This window comes from Simochromis diagramma, unplaced genomic scaffold, assembly GCF_900408965.1.
Source record: "Simochromis diagramma unplaced genomic scaffold, fSimDia1.1 OVJJ01000585.1, whole genome shotgun sequence".
NCBI lineage: Eukaryota > Metazoa > Chordata > Actinopteri > Cichliformes > Cichlidae > Simochromis > Simochromis diagramma.
Window position 1 is genome coordinate 3,941,342 of NW_024387398.1, and position 16,389 is coordinate 3,957,730.

At 37.3% G+C, this 16,389-nt stretch overlaps 1 protein-coding gene across 3 annotated transcripts in view; it reads right to left on the reverse strand.

Annotated features, from left to right (window-relative positions):
• lingo2 (leucine rich repeat and Ig domain containing 2) overlaps window positions 1-16,389 on the reverse strand; it is a 194,604-nt gene that overhangs the window by 130,773 nt on the left and 47,442 nt on the right. For all 3 annotated transcript variants that reach the window (XR_005693004.1, XM_040010433.1, XM_040010432.1), the window contains exon 3: window positions 2,124-2,229. The gene's annotated coding sequence lies outside the window, so the exon portion shown is untranslated. The remainder of the gene's footprint in view (window positions 1-2,123; window positions 2,230-16,389) is intronic.

Sequence of the window (16,389 nt, forward strand, 5' to 3'; positions counted from 1 at the left end):
AAACATCAAAATCTGACAAGTCAGAGAATCGAGCATTTCTGTGTGGTAGCCAGTGGGTAAACATACTCATTAATCCCAGGAAAAATTACAAGCCAATCCATTGAACTCACTTCACAGCTGCAACCACACAGTATGACAATTTCACTTAAATACTTAACTGAAATTGGATGTAACATTTAGTGTTACATTTAAACCTCTGGTAAATTTATATGATCTATATTGTTCTATATTACTGTCTGAGTGACTATATTACGTTTAAATCTCTACCCTACATAATTTTAGCAGGATTACCAAGATTGACAAACACATTATTTGCTTAAGATGTATACAAATGTATATGTAGATGTTTCCTGCGCTTTGTCCTACTAGAATTTACTGAGGATATTGTACTAGAAGGAATTGCAAAGAAAGGATTCTAAATATGTTATGCTCAAGTTTAATACTAAATCCAATATGGACTCTTTTAACTGATGTATAAATTTATATTGTATATATTTGGAGAGGCACATGAACACTTGTACAATTGTAATATTGTAAACCAAATATATATTTACATATGCATGTAATAAATTAAAAAATATCCTAAAAAAAAGGGCTAATAACCAGTTTGTTTTTTTACACTAATATGTAAGTAGCAGATATTGTAGGAAGAAAATACAGCACTTTAATCTCTTACCTGATGTAAGCCTTTCCCTTGACTTATCTTTCAAATATATTGATCTGAATAGTTGATCTCAACAATTGTTTCCAAAAGCAAACAGCTTATTCAGTGTTCAGAACTGTAAACACACCGTTCTTTATTGCCTTAGTTCCCGAACTCTGCATGCGATTTTCATGTAGTATTCTAGATTGTTCTGCCTAAAGTATGTTTATCTTACCTCTTTGCCACTACCATCTTTTTTCTGCCTGAAAGTCTAATACTGAGAATGAATGCAGAAAGACTAAATTAAGGGACCCAATTTGAAGCAGCACCACTTCACTGATAAGCTGTACCAGTGATCTGTGAGAGCACTCAGGGTCTGCTACATTATGACAATACAGAGGAATAAAGCAGATGAAAGAGAATAGTCTGGCAAGAGCAGAAATCAGATGGGCAGAAGGAGGAAAAAACAATCTAAAGTCTAATTGTGTTATGCCTCACGGCTGCAAGGGAGTACAGAGGGACATATTTTCTTTCCTCACGTCGTTCAGCACAGTCCTTCCCCTTCACATTAATTTCCAACCAGTTCCATTTTTTTTCTTAGTGCATCTATTGAAAAAGTGACATCAAAGACAAATGGTAAAAAAACAAAAAACCAACCCCCCCCCCCCCCCCACCCAAAACATTGGGTCTGACCAGAATCATACAGCACTTGCATTTGAGACTATGCAGACTGCTAGATGTGGTGGATACCCACAGAGTCATTCCCTGCAGGAGCAGTATTATTAATATGTCATACTTTATGTCTTGACCATATACTATATATACCATATACTTATTGAGGTAAGTCTTGTGTTGAAAGTACACAGGCATTTCCATAAACTGGACTATCTCATCATTTTGGATTCAAATCTAGAATCCTGTTTGGCTTAAATCTTAAATTACGTTAAATAACCAATACCAGTACAAAATGCTTGTAAAGGAAACTGAAATTTTCCAATCAATTCCACTAATGCAAATGCAATTCTTTAAATTATGTAAAACTACTTAGCAATGATGATTTCCTTTCCTTTTAACGTCTTATGTAATGGCAGTGGGTTACCATGACTGCAAACACATTTGGTGAGGCAAATTAAAACTATTATGTCCACTATTCTATATTTATAAATAAAAAATGGAATCTCAGGGAGAAGCAATCCCTCGCATTTTAAGGACCGTTAAATAATGGTGGTGCAGAGTCAGATCAATCTCACATAGATCAGTGCTGATCGTCATCAATTTGTTGTTCAAATGTAACTAAAACCACACATGCACCGTGAAAGCTGCTGAAAATTGATTTTAAGTGTAAGCTGGGGATAGCAAACATGTTAATTATCTGTGATATATTATAAAATATTATATTATATATTATATTATAAAATAAAAAGGTTTTTTTATATCAAAATTCACAATTACAGAAAGACATGGATTTATCATGACATACCTTGTTAGCTTCCCAATATCAAATGTCCATAAGCTGTTGTAGAAGCACAGAAACCCAGTGGAAAACGTGTAGTGTGACTCTATGCACGGGTCACTTACTCCAGGGTCTGAAATAAAACAAAAGAAACACAAATCAGAGCAGACATGGTGAAAGAGCTCACGACTTCAACGAGTCAGCATCCACAAATGCCCAGCGATCCAGGATAAACACCCTTGAAGAAACGTCACTCCAAGGAAGTACATTAGCTACCACACCCGGATGGTAGCCAAGAAAAGACTAGTATGACATACGCACAATATCTTTCTCCTTGCCTGGTCAACTTGATCTTTTTTCTTCCTAAACAGCTGCCAAAGAATGCCTCATTACGCCATCATTTCAGCTGGAGAAGACAAGTGAGTAGCATTTGCAGAGCGCATGCAATTCAGTTTTTCAGCCTCAGATAGTGAATGTGCCTTACTTGACTGTACAATGTTAAAATGCACATCAGCAACAGTTTTAAGATAACTCCACACTAGAAGAGCTGACTTTTTGTCACTCTATTTCACAGAAAGGCAGGGAGCCAAATATTTACTATTTTCTGTACTGTCTATTTAATCTGCAGTTGTCATTGCTTCATTGGTCATGAATGGCTGAGAGCAGCAAGCTTAGTTAATGATAATACTCCAAAATTAGTCATGTTTTTTTAATGGCCATATAATATGTAAAACTATAGTTGATAATCATGTTGCTAGGCAACCCAGAGTTGCAGTAGTGGTTTTAGCTTAATTTCTATGGGGTCAAAAAGATCTCCTCAGTGGTTCTAGGTAGAAATGGTTAATGTTTTGATCTCATACCATGAAATTCAATATTTGATGAATAATACCCTTTTAGGAAAATTGAGGAAATATGATTTTATGGCATTTTGATCTAACAGAGCTACAGAAATTCTAAAATGCCAACATGGTCAAAATTACCCCCTTGGCAGTTCTAGTGCTAAAGACTGAACTAGTATAACGAAGGGGAAATATCTTGCTGACAATCACTCTTTTTTCTTTATTAAATGGAAGAAATGTACAATACGAAGCGGTTAAGAAGTGAAAACAATATATCTAACCATGTTCATTAATGCATCCACTGGATAATAACAGATTATGAAACAGTGAAAGATAAAACATTTAGGGCTCAATGACCTTGATGCTAGGTGGAAATCACATACCATTCGAGTTCAGCAGCACTTGCTTAGTGATTCCACTTGCTAAGCCACATTTGAGATATTTAAATAGGCCATATCTATTATGACTAAGTTTTTAGGTTAATTTTACCTCTAACATAGTTCCCTTGGCTGCTGACACTTAAGGAGTGCTCACCTCTTCCACTGACATACCAGCGCTGCTATTTTCATCCCACCCACTGAACAGCCTAATCCACTGTCGAAGGATTTGTGTGCTGTGGTACAAAGCAATTGTGCTGTGGCGAAATGTGTGTGGCTTAATTGGAGCAAAGACTTAATGAGGGCCCTTCGAGGATTATGATCTCTGGTTTAGAAATGGCCCAGGTAGCAAAAGACACGGTCAAAAGGATCAGCTCACAGCTTTCAAAGTGGAGTGACTGTACTGAACCGAAACTGTGCCAGCAGAAGTGAAAGTTGTTTTTATGTTTTGTTTTGTTTTTTAAATTGTTGTTGTAGTTGTTTTTTTTCTCCCCATTTGTTTGTTTGTTGTATTTGTGGGGAAGTTCTTGGAGAGAAGTGAACTAATGGGAAATTATCCATGGAAAATATGACTGGAGGAAAGTAATGGAGTGTTTTCTATTCGACTTTGGTGCAATATTAATAATTTGAACTTAAACAGCTCTAAATAAATATCTTTTTAAGTTCATCATTTATTATTTATCATATTAGTCTAATGGCATGTAACATGGGGATACATACTTTTTTCTACAGGTTTAATTATTTTATTATCTAAAATTGTTCTAATTCGAGAAACATACACTTTTGGCTGATTTGGATATGCTGCCACTATAGTATACAGACAAAGCAGACCCTTCACTAGCTCTCCAAGCAGTTTATTTCTTCAAGGAACCCATCTCCACCTGACAGCCAAAGATCAGATATGACTGACCAAGATAAACGTTAGGCTCTAAAGTCAGATCAATTCAATCTAGCAACTGTCCTCGCCAGGAACAAAAGGCCACACTGTCAACAAGGCTCAACTCACCTCAGTCTTTTTGTCCTTGTTACGTAAATAATAGAGCCAATGAATAGCTTGCTTTTCAAAGATGATAAACTATCTTTCTCAAACCATAAATTGATGGCTATTTAATTTATATGCTTTTTGCTGCTGCATGATGTCTTTTCCTTCCAGTGAAGCCCCACAGCTACAAGTGGAACGAAATCAAACGTTCAATCACTTGCTTGTTTCCTTAAACCTACCCAGTTTATCATTGCTCCCCTGCTGAATTTATCACCTTGGTTCACTTGTTCATCTGGCATGAGTTATTTCAAATTTCTATTTTGTAGATTTCAAAGTCTGAAGTCAGCCAGATTCGAGAGCAGCCATCATCAGTTACGCTGCTAATCAGCTCAAGCCGCATTTTTTTCTTAATGTAAGCAGCCACAAAGGACAAGTCCAAGATTGCACATTGAACTGAGCTGATGACATAAATGTGCCAAATGAGGCTTTTAGGTATAGTACTATTGTGCAAATCTCAATTACATTGCACACACAACAAGGAACACTAGTGACAAAGATTTCTGGTCTTCTCTCCACATTGTGTCCAAATGTACATTTGATGGTTAAACATATGTACTGGCATTGACTATAATCATATCAAATTTTCCAATTATTATTTTTTTCATAATATGCACAGTAGCTACACTTTTGTGATACTATGTTTCCTACATACAACTTCAAAAATCAAGGCAAATGTTGTAACTGTTTGATATTATTAACGCAAACGAAAACAAGTTTCCTTTTACAGAATGTATGATTAATTTAATACTTGAAACTGTCTTTTTATAGTGTTACTTTTGAGGACTATTAAAGAGCTGATTATAGTGAAAACTCCTTAGAGGTTTAATACAAACTCTGCATCTAGTTTGTGTTTTGTTTGCTTTACTGCATCATAAATGATGTACATTACCTCAAAAATCCAGAGAGTAGCTTTTCTAATAACTAATGCAATGTAAATTACAAATGCATTAGTTGAATTTAACATACAGCACAGATCACTTAATTTTAGACACTAAATTAAAGTATGAGTGCTTAAAAACATGTCATGAGCATTTCTTCATTGATTAATCAACTTCAAGCAAAGAGCAGTAAACATAAAAAAAATCAATCAAATCAATATCTAGTGTGTCCACGTTTTACCTTGCATGGGTTTTTCAGTTATTCCAAGTGACGTTGAGAGCATGCTGAGACTGGACTGATGAATAATCAGTGAAAAATAATTTACATTAAATGCATTTTAAAAGGAATGCGTTTGCATTACCAATAATAGATGATACTGTTAGTTAGTGTTTATAATAAAAAGCCAATGGAAATTATAACAGTTGACGTTTTGCAACTTAATTGGACATTGCAGAGCAGCTATATGTTCATATTGCCACTTTATAAAAGGTGGTAACCTCTGGTCTCATTTTTATCCATGTGCACAAGTGTACATAAAAAAGGAATGAAAAGGAAAGGTTTGTAAGGAAAGCATCAGTATTTTAAAACCTAAACAGACAGAGAGAAGATGAAGGAAATTCACCAGCTTTAAAAAAAAAATGTATTTAAAGAAGGGAGGAAAATATCCTGCTAAAAAATTGTGTATGTGTCCCTTTGGCCCCATGCTGAGAGATCAGTGTCCACCCCAGTGTAATGCTGCCAGCGTCTTCCCAAAACAAATGTTTATTGCATGACTGCTTGCAGTACACAGTGCCTGACTCAGACTCCTACAGTTTCTCAACCTTGGGACGTTTTTTATGAGGTCACTTCTGAACAATTTGCAGTGAGACAACCAAAGATAGCGTGAACCTACTCTCTTGTATAGTCATTCTTTTTCATCTCATGATTCAATAGCTTGCAGAACCAGTAGCATTCACTTGAGGTAATAATTTTTGTATGCCTTTATCAGTCTTTCGCAACATAGTGAAAGAATTTTGGCCCACTCTCCTTTACAACTTTACTTCAGTAAAGTAAAGACCCTATAATATTACAAAGTGAATATTAAAAAATATTAAAAAAGACAACCCTATAGCAAAGCACCAGTCAACAGTGGGAAGGGAAAAAGATCCCTTTAAACAGGAAGTATTTAGGGACTGGTTGTACACCAATTTTTTTTTGTCCCCCAACAGCAAAAGACATGATGGGACCTCTCAGGAGGCCTTGCTGGCACCAAGCGGCAATTGAGGAAACAGAGCTCTTCGGCATGCCAGGCAGGATGCCAGCAGCAGTGAAGATGGAGGCTTTCAGGCACCTTGGTTGGTAATGGAAGAGGCGATGGGACTCCTCCGGAGGCTTTGGAGGAGGCCAGCAATGAAGAAGATGGAAGCCCTCTAGAAGACAGAGTGACAAGGCAGGGTGGGATACTAGCAGCTGAGGTGGAGCTCATCTGATCGAGCAGGAGGCCAGTGATAACGAAGCAAGTGGGACCCCTGTGGTGGTTGTAACAGCATCGAAGGGGACCCTCTAGAAGCCAGCAACTGCACTGAAAGAGAATCTCTGGAGTCCAGCGGTGAAGATGATGGAATACCATGGGAGGCTTATCTGAGAACTGACAACAGCAACAAGAACCCTTCAATGACTTGGCAGGAATCTGGCAATAATTGAGCAGGCAGCATCCTTCAGGAGGCTTGGTCTTCTTGGCATGTGGAGACAAACTTGAGCTCTTGGGCTCAGGCGACACAGGACCCACTAGCCTGGGCTCAGCCCACTGGCTTGACCTCAGCTCACAAGGGACTCATTGGATTAAGCTCAGGCAACACAGGACGCACTGACTCAGGGTCATGCTACTGGGGCCGCATGACATGCGGCCCCAGGCTAGGGCTGCTAAGTAGGACATGCAGATGATGCACAATGCACACAATGTGAAGGAGCTGGGGTTGAGCAAGGCACACGCCGTCCAAGGGCTGTGCAAGGGAGCAACATAGTCAGGAGCCTTGCTTCCTTCTGGAAGCTGGATCCACTCCTCCTTCCTATAACCCCACCAACGATAAGGCTGGGCCTGATGAAGAGCTGATGAGGCTACAGAGCAGCATTGCCTCTGACAGGCCAGCATCAAAGTTTGAAGACCCAGTCTAAAGTCCTTTGGCTGGTGAATCTTTCTCTGCTGCTGAGCTCCACGTTTCATGCCTTTTTGTGGTTTTGTGATTGGAAAGCTGGTGAGAAGATGGTGTGCTGCTGCATCCACCACAAGAAGCTGGTTTGCAGCTGCAGTAAATGCAAAGAACTGTGAAAACAAAAGAGCCAGTTCACAGGCATGCAGGCTTGAAATCTCAGGCAACTGAAGCAGTCAAGGATTTTCCTTAATTATGGCATTCAACATGGTCTGTGGTTTAGTTGTCATTCTGTTAGGGGATGGCTGTGAGGCAGGCAGGATGTAGACCCAAATGCAGGACTATAGAAACTCAACTCAAATATTGAGCTTTAATGTGGATTAGACTTTAGACTTTACAACTTTACTCTTGTTTTTGAATTGAAAATAAGTAATAGACAATATCTAAAAAACAAAACTAAAGCACGGAACCCTAGGACCATGACAGTGCCATGCATGTTATATTTAATCGGTTAATAAAAAAAGATTAATCATATTTAAAATTGAAGTAGGAATGTGGTCTAAAAGGTAAATTCATGGAATTTTTTTATTTTATTTCATCCCTTAAAAAAATAAACAGCATGCGTTTACATGTGTCACATATAATAAATTAAAGTATTATATTTGCATTGTGTCCCACTGCGTGTGATTACACACAGTGGGACACAAATTCTAAATTTCTGAATTTCTTTTGTTTAATTACTTGCAGACATGTAATGACTGGGAGGTGATTTAAAACCGTTGGCCTGAAGTCCTCACATCCTGTCACACTAAGCCAGAGATGACACGAGACTCAGTGAGCCCTGATGTGATAGCACATGCCACCAAATCCACAGCTAATTGGACACTTCCTTCACAGCAGCCCTGTGGTAAACAGCAGAAAGCAAATAACAAGCCTAAGACAAGGTTCCAGAATGAACAAGAGGAAATAACTCAGATAACAAAACCAAAAGCAGATGTGCTGTCCTCCGCATTATATTGTGTTTAGAACAGCAGCTTGTCTTTGACTGTATAATCCTTACCATTCTGCTTAACTATTAGCTTTCCCGTGCTCAACAGCTTGTATCTTAGCCCAATTTGTCTGGTTTGGAAATGTTAAAAGCAGAACCATGCCGGCTGCATTCTTTATTCCAAATGGACATTTGTGTGTAGAAAATGGTCAGCAGCCAGGTACTGAGGAGGGATTGCACATGATCAAAAAGGATTTCATGGAAGCAGATTGAGCAAAAAAAAAGACTTATGGAAATATCACAGTGCATTGTGCTGGATGCCTCAATGCTCATGAGCCACTTCACATGAGGTTTTTTTCAATGCTGGAAGATTTGGAAGGATTTAGCAATGCATCCAGAAGTTCAGCAGAAATAGTTTGTGCTGAATTGCTGAGGGCTGAAATCCAGGTGAGTAGTTGGCTTGCGATTCAAGTGCCTCAAATGGTGGTAAATTAAGTCATTATTTGTTTATATATTTTAATTGTTTCTCTGCCATAATATTGGATAACACTCCATTCACTACAAAGTGTAGTGAAGTGGAGTTCATGTATCCGATTACAGATCAAAATCAGCTTTCAGTAGTATGTAGTACAACAAAAGTATTGTGAATTTAAAACTAACAATTCAATTTGATTCAATTTTATTTATACAGCACGAAATCACAACATCAGTTGCCTCAACTTGTTTTATTGTTGGCAGACCCTACAATAATAGATAGAGAGAAAAACCCAACAATCATATGACCCCCTATGAGCAAGCAGTTTGGCAACAGTGGGAAGGAAAAAACTCTTTTTTAACAGGAAGAAACCTCCGGCAGAGCCAGACTCAGGGAGGGGCGGCCATCTGCCGTGACTGGTTGGGGTGAGAGAAGGAAGACAAAAGACATGCTGTGGAAGAGAGCCGGAGATTAATATCAGGTATGATTCAGTGCAGAGAGATCTATTAACACATAGTGAGTGAGAAAGGTGACTGAAGAAGAAATACTCAGGGCATCATGGGAATCCCCCAACAGCCTACATCTATTGCAGCATAACTAAGGGAAGATTCAGGGCCACCTGATTCAGCCCTAACTATATGCTTGAACAAAAACAAAAGTTTTTGCCCTAATCTTAAAAGTAGAGTAGAGTAATGCCTGTCTCCCAAATCCAAACTGGAAGCTGGTTCCATAGAAGAGGGCCCTGAAAACTGAAGGCTCTCCCTCCCATTCTACTTTTAAATACTCTAGGAACAACAAGTAATCCTACAGTGAGAGAGTGAAGTTCTCTAATAGTACTATAAGGTCATTAAGATAAGATGGGGCCTGATTACAATGAAAAACAAAAAACATCCATTTCAGTGTTAATAGAAATACAAAAATTTGTGGTAACAGAAATCATCAAAAGCACCCGATCTTACAACAAATCAAATGGTGTAAAGAAGACATAAGCATGTTTTTTATCTCTCATCATGCTTCTCCACATCATCATTAGAGTTATAATGCTCTGAGACATAACCAAAAGCATGCAGGCAGACAAACCTCATGAACATAAACTCAACAAAAGACAGAATGAAGAAGTAAGATGCAAACGTCTTGTTTACTACAAACTCTATGAGAATGTGATGATCAAAATAAGAAGGAAAAGTAAAAACACTATAGGAGCTTACATCTAAAATGAACAAATAGCAATGTTTACACACAAATTCCCTATTTAAGCATCCTATGCATTCTACATTACAAGATTTGATGTAATAAGACAGTGATGATTCAGTATTTGCTAATGTCATGTATATAGTACCCAGGTATGATATAAAAAGCTTGTCATATGCTTGACACCTACTAGTTACAATTGTTAAAAAAATACACTAACAATGCTTATAGTTCATTTGATATGAAGTATCAACATTTAAAAACTGTTGGCACTCAAGTGTTCATGTTTGTGTTGAGAGTATTACACCCCATATGGGGAGCATATATTTGAGGAAACTGACCAAAATGAAAAGACCAACCAATGTAAAAAGAAATAATGTACCAGTGCTTTTATTCTGTTGTTTCTCAAGCATTTTCTATCAACTAAGAGCTAGTCTTGTGAAAATTTAATTTCATGGGTGACAATGAAGCAGATGGAGTGTTCATTTCTGGACAATTAGAATGTTTTATTTATTATTTTAAGAAAGAAATCTGTCTCTAAATGACACTAGAATTTATCCTGTACTACTGACTATGGTATTGTTTTCTGACAAGCAATTGCTGCTGTTACAAAAGAAAAATCCTAAACATGTTCAACATGGCATGTTGCATGTATGCCTGGGTCATTGTGCCTCATATAGCAATGAGTTGCTCTTGATTTGTGTGCCCTAGGAAATGTCTGCTGCTTCAACTTTACCCATCTGGTTCACCCACAAACAATTAAGCATGTCTATGATCATCATGTTTCACACAAATGCCTACCATTTATGCAGCACTTTGTCTTCTGGAATCCACAGTTTAGTTAACTGAGTTAACTTTTTCCCCCCCTGTATTATTCCATTTTTCAGGAAAAAAGGACTCATGCCTATGGACTGAGCATTTGCACTTTTGCATCAAAAGACCTTTGAAAAGAACAGTTTATAATATCCACTATGGGGGAAAAAAATGAGAAGATGGAGGTAGTGTTCCTAGATCAAGTTTAAATATTGAATTTTCAAAAACATTAGAGAGAGAGAGAGAGAGATAAAGAGAGAGAAAGGTAGATAGATATAGATATATATAAAGAGAGAGAGACAGAGAGTAAATTTTACATCCAAAAAATCTTTTACATCCAAGCTCCTTAGACTTATAATGAAAACAATGACAAAGATAGAGGTCATATAATTTGCTTTTTTAACAGTGCAGGATAATCATGGCCTTTCTGCAGCATCAGCTGTCGAAAAGGACAGTCCAATCAAACCATCACTGCTCAAACAATCGTCTCATAGATAAAAATCTCTTTGTTGTTAGCAGAAATGTCAGACGTTATCGGCATCCTTTTTAATTGATTTCTCTCTGCCTTCCATGTAGACAGGTACTTTTTGGCTACACTCTCAGTACAGTGTGCTTGTTGCCATCAAAGACAGCTGACAGTGAGACCCAAGGTTGTGCATCTGTAAGTTAACAAGATAGAGAAGAAATCCATTGGCCCATGTCTGTTAAATTTATTTAAAGTCCCTTTTCCCCCAGTTTCCTTCGTCCAGGAAATCAATTGGCTTATCACCACAAGCAATGAGGTTTGCTTTGGCTGATAAGAGAAACAGTTGACTGTGGAGTCCTAATTCCAACATTTTGACTTTCATAGTGTAACTTTTTTGATATCCCACAACAAATTCATAAGTTTTATTGTGGGACCCTGATAACGTGAATAATATGGTGCTTGTTTTCCACAAAAGCTATGAACTACATTTTAAAAAAAGAAGGTCAAACAACTGGCATTTCATTCAAGTTCTGATTTAAAATGAAAGCGAAACTGAAAGTAAAACGCTTATTTAAAATGGTCTTCATTTGGTGCGCTGAAAGTAGTTTTGCAGCTTTTTTTCTGTATTGTAAATTGCATTTTAACAATATATCATCTTAAAACTATGTTCAGCAGTGACTAAACAACTGTCACTATACAATCATTTTAATAATCTTTTAATGTGTGCATTCTCTTCCTTGTCAACTACTGGATGTCAACATTTTTTATTTTATTTAACAAGACTGAATTTAGATGCTGACCCTTTTAGATATTAAGTGTCTATTTTTCAAATATCAAGCTATGAACACTGGTGAATTTATTACTAATGTTTACCGCTTGTGCTGTTACACAGTGATTTCCCAACATATGCATCTTGCATTTACCACTAGTGGGTTAAAATGAATAGTTATTGCATGTGGCACTTCACATTTATAGAACAATAATGCAGCATTAACAGCCCACATGCCAGCAACACATTCTGGTGCATACAAGTGTCAGAGAATGGACAACACATTTGAAGGAGGCCGGTCTCTACTGTTGTTTGTGTTGTGTACATTTGACATAATGAAAGAGAATGAAAGAAATTAAATAATATCCCAGTAAAATAAAAGTACTTGCAATGGCTTGCAAGAAAGACTGACATTGCACTCCTGTAAACAACTATAAGCTTCTGTTTCTGAGAGAATCAAAACAAAGCATTTACATCAGAGGATATTTGTATAAAGCTTAGCCACGCTCAACTTTTCCCCCAGTGTCAATGGTGCCTTTTAAATCTCTGCAGCTTAGCAGGCAGTGCCAAGCCTCGACAGTAGGTCCCTTCATAATGACTAGCTGCCTATTGCTGTCCTAGTTTTTAAACTTATATGTCTGAATAGCTGGAAATGTAATAACCAGCCACACAGTCAATATTGTTGCTGCTTGCTTGTTTAATTAGTGATATTACTTCCTTCTCCCACTGCCCATATCTAAACACATATATAGAATAACCTCAGTTTCCCTCCTGCTTTCTCCAACGTCTATTTGATTTGCTCAGTCTTCATCCTGCCAAGGCATTGCATCAGGAAATGGTGTAGGCCCCACTGACAAGAACTTGACACTTGGTGGATCAATAGAGGATTGAATCTTTACTGCACCAAAAGTCAAACTACATCGTAAATCAATGGCTGGGAACTACTAACGGGAGAAACATCCTTCTATTTTGATTTTTATGTTTTTGTTATTTTCCATTGTGTACAATGCCATTATATAAAAGTTCTAGGAGAAATAGGCTTACTCATTGTATGTCTGATTTACAAGTATTCTTGTTTCTGCAGTTCTTTGTGAATAAATTTAAGACAATTTACCTGCAGCTTTCTAACAACCTTTATTCATTTAATTAAACTGCATTGTAATTGTATTAATTAAATAAGTGTAAATAATTGTATTATATATTTACATACTACTGTTTCAGATGTTCTTCTTCAAAACGTAAATATTTCCATCCCAATAGCAAATGTATTTCTTTAGCAAGGGATTTGGCTGAGAGAAATAGTCATGTCTTAAGCCTGAATCTTCTTCAGTGATATAAAACAGTAAAGCAAATGAACTCATGAACTTAATTTTTGTCCTGATTATGTCCTGAGGTTCAATTTTGATAGTTATTCTTTACTGGTAGTAATATATTGTGACCCATGTGAATCCTGAATTCAACAACAATTATTATTTCGAGTTATACTTTGTTTTTCATCAGGAAATAAATGCATAAATGAACAGGTAAATCATATTGGAGATTATGTATCGGAGTATCAGGAGCGGGACCACGCCTCCAAACGCACTCCTTCCGGTTGTCATCTATATAGGTTCCCCCAGTTCTGCAAGCTGTTCATTCTCGTTTACGTGCCTCACCCTCCCTCCTTGTTCTCAATTCTTTACCTTCTTCACTTCTATTTAGTACACGGGGATCTGCCAGGCCCGGGAGCCGTCGCCAGTCCCCTTTGAGGCCTTCCCCAAACCGCAGCTCAATTCATGTCCAAGCATCACCTTTACCTACTAAAATGCTGTCAAACCTAAAATGAGGACGAGGGCCCAGCTAGTGAAAAATATTAAATGCCCCAACTGTGATCCTCCATTTTATGATAGTAATTTTTCATATTTAAGGGCTACTTTTCTTTTTTATAAATATAAAAATAGAAAAAATAGAAACAAAAACTTTGGGTAAAATGTCAGTACTTAAATGTAAAAAGTAAATGTGAGAGACTGAGCATTTTAAAAACTGAGCTGCACAATCAATAGCCACCCTGACCAGTTAAATGCTCTGGATTGTAATGAATGTCAAAGGTGAGTGTACAAACAATCCAACACATTGACACCCGTTCCAGCGTTCGAGCTTGTAACGTTTTGCTACTCTGTACGTGTGTGGCCTTTTGCCATGCTAACCATTAGACCTTTGCACAAATCATTAGCAAGGGTGTTGTGAAGACCAGTGAAAGAATCTATAATCTTGGTCCCTTTATCTGGCTACCCAGTTTAATGACCGGGCAGGTGTTAATGATGATGGAGACTAAGGCTGGTTCTGATCAGACGCAATGAGTTGAGTGTAATGGACTGAAAAGCTTGCTTTGGAACAAAAGTAAATTATGGCCCTCACAATCAATAGTAATAGTCAAGTCAATAGGGCTTTGCTCCAGTTCTCATTGAAATAAGGAGCAAACCAACGAATTCTTCCTCCTCATAATCCTTAACTTGTTTTTATGATAGATAGATAGATAGATAGATAGATAGATAGATAGATAGATAGATAGATAGATAGGAGTCTAGTATAACATAACATAAATTTGTGGTTGCCTCTCCATATTTAAATTGAATCTAAAATTAAATTAATTAATTGAATTTAAAATTCAATTGTTTTTATGATAGAGAGAGAGAGAGTCAATTTTACATACAAGAAACCCCTTTTAATGAAAATACAATGAGAAAAGAAAGAGGACATATAAATTGCTTTTGCAGGGTAATCGCAGCCTCCCTGCACCATCAGCTGCTGAAAAGGACAGCACAATCAAATCATCACAATCGAATATTCATCTCATAGCTGCTCTTATTTTCCTCCTTGCAAATTCTGTACATGTCCTGATTCGTTCATCAGCTTCTCACAGCACTCTTTCTGTCTCCACACACTCTCTCTTCACTCATTTGTACATTTCTATCTCTTTCCTTGATCACCCTAAGCTGCTGCACATCCTTTCCAGCTCGATCATCAAATCTTTTTGTCCTTCCTCAGTGTTTCACATACGCTTACAATAAGCTTTAATCTTTGCTTTTGTTCTATGCCTAGCCTCCCAGTTTTTTGTCTCACTGACTATACCCACTGTTTCTTTGCTTTTTGAATACTTTCTTATGTTTGCTCATTTCACCACTAAATCTCCTTAAGGGAATATACATGATGTGCATATAAATAAGGGGCATTATGAGGGTATACACTGAAACAAACATTTTATCATTTGTTCCCAGCTGTTTAGTGGCAAGAGCGATGGTATACCTTGGCTAGATCATCAATCTACTGCAGACTTCTTAAAACTTGCCATCACATACACAATGTTAAAATGATGAAAGTAGGCCATCAATGTCATTTTAACCTTCTGGTATGCTATTATTTGCAAATTAGTCCTAGAATATTTTGTTTAAAACTCTGATATTTGACATAGTGATTATTTGACCTGGTAATAAACAGAAAGTTGGCCAAAAATTATAACCATTTATCATGCCTGTGCTGAATCTCGAGAAAATCTAACAATTGTTTTGTCATTTCACTAAAACACTAAACCAAAAAAAAGGACAACTTTACTGTTGATTATAGGGTTACCACAGTTAGTTAGTATTCTAATTTAATGAAATGTCTCATACACTGATTTGTATGGATACGAGACAATTACAAACCGAATAAAGGACTGCATCCTTTCAATATCCCTCTTCTGGCAAGGCCTTGTGGATACGCAGGGCGTGAGACAGTGAGTCATGAGACATATGGGAGATGGACTGAACACTGCTTGGTGTAGCATGGGCAGAGAATAAAGCTGGTAATCAAAGCTGACCAGCCATGAGAAGCTTTATTTTCAGACACTCTTTTTATTGGAAAGGGAGTCTGACAAATCTTTGACAGTCACTAGAAAATATTTATGGCCTTTTAATGTGCGTGTTTATGTGTCTATGTTTTAGTGCTGTGGCTATGTCCTGTCTCACTGGTAGCCTTACTGTTTGTCAGTCCTATCTTGTTAAGCTGTGAATGTAGCCCATGTATAAGCAAGCATATGAGTTGTGTTTATTGCCACTAAAGAGGGATAAATACATTATCCCATCCATTTTGTCATTTTCTGAGTGTGTCATCCTTTCAAATCTTAGTATTACGATCCTCAGCTTTGTGTATGAAATTAGTTAACACTTCTATTTTAGTTTGGCTTATAAGAAGGGGTCAGCGTAAAGCCTCTTATGTCACAGTAAGGCATGAGTCATCCAATCTGGCTGAACCATACAACACAATAATAAGGCTATAAAGAAGAACAGGAAGGTGCTAAAGCAGAC